This window comes from Rhinoderma darwinii, chromosome 10 (genome assembly GCF_050947455.1).
Source record: "Rhinoderma darwinii isolate aRhiDar2 chromosome 10, aRhiDar2.hap1, whole genome shotgun sequence".
NCBI classification, from domain to species: Eukaryota; Metazoa; Chordata; class Amphibia; order Anura; family Rhinodermatidae; genus Rhinoderma; species Rhinoderma darwinii.
The window spans coordinates 97,762,875-97,764,101 of NC_134696.1; the positions used below are offsets into that span (position 1 = coordinate 97,762,875).

The window sequence follows — 1,227 nt, forward strand, 5'->3', positions numbered from 1 at the left end:
ATATCACCTTCATGATATACTTTTCACCCCTCTGATCCTACCCCACACCCTGATCTGGACAAGTCCAAGATGTTTAAGCACAGAATATTATCTTCCAGACCTGCAGGACAGGAGCGTCAGATCAGAGCTTGCGCCTGTTACAGGGCAGTCTCAGTATTAGGAAACATTAAAGAAAATGTAAAGTCAAAAAAAATATCTTAAAACTGAATTAAAAAAATGGCTAAACTATGGATATTGGGGGGGGGGGGGGTGACCAAATCTATTGAAAGCTACAGTTATCCTCCTCCATATTTCCTGATGCAGATACCTGAGCTCTCATGCAAAAGTGATATGTAAAAGAAAAAATTAAAATTCACATAGATGTAGCAGAGCTGAGTTTGTCGTATGGCACAACTCATGGCAATATCAAGAAACCGTGCTTTTCCATACGAATGTAGATTATCACAGTTCACCTAAGAAAGAATTCAATGACAAACTCAGCTCTGCTCCATCATTATCCCATTATTATTATTCTAGTTCCACGCTGGCAGAAGCGCAGTTGAATTCTTGTCGTCCATGTTCAGCCCACATTTTCTTATGTTTTTACTGATCAAAGTCATTGACATCATTTTACAGGCAGGAAGGGGTTACAGGGGACGGGCATAGGGACTGGATCACACAGTGGAGATGAGCTGCGAGTTTTCCCCAGCTGTCTATGTCGCACAACGCTGCTAAGACTTGGCATCTTCAGGCTGCACAAGGGGCATCTCCTTCTACTTCTCCCTCCTGATCCCCAGTGTTGAATACAAGGTAAGTGACTGGCATCATTGTGTCACCCACAAGGTATCGCAGCTACAACTTGATTTATTTTACTGGAATTATTAAGAAAAGACAATGAATGATCTTGCAACCACCTTATCATATGGAAAGTGAAAAGACACGTGTTGAATTGTGTTTGTTTTGTTTTGTGTTTGAGTTTGTCTTTTGGCACAGATATGATAGATGGATAGATGGATAGATAGATAGATAGATGGATGGATGGATGGATGGATGGATGGATAGATAGATAGATAGATAGATAGATAGATAGATAGATAGATAGATAGATAGATAGATAGATAGATAGATAGACAGATAGATGATAGATAGATAGATAGATAGATAGATAGATAGATAGATAGATAGATAGATAGATAGATAGATAGATAGATGATAGATAGATAGATAGATAGATAGATAGATAGATAG

At 38.7% G+C, this 1,227-nt stretch overlaps 1 protein-coding gene across 1 annotated transcript in view; it reads left to right on the forward strand.

The window, feature by feature from the left end:
* The first annotated feature begins 665 nt into the window (after window positions 1-665).
* Window positions 666-1,227, forward strand: part of LOC142661615 (chemerin-like receptor 1) — an 82,517-nt gene continuing 81,955 nt past the window's right edge. Inside the window, exon 1 of the mRNA XM_075839034.1 lies at window positions 666-789. The gene's annotated coding sequence lies outside the window, so the exon portion shown is untranslated. The remainder of the gene's footprint in view (window positions 790-1,227) is intronic.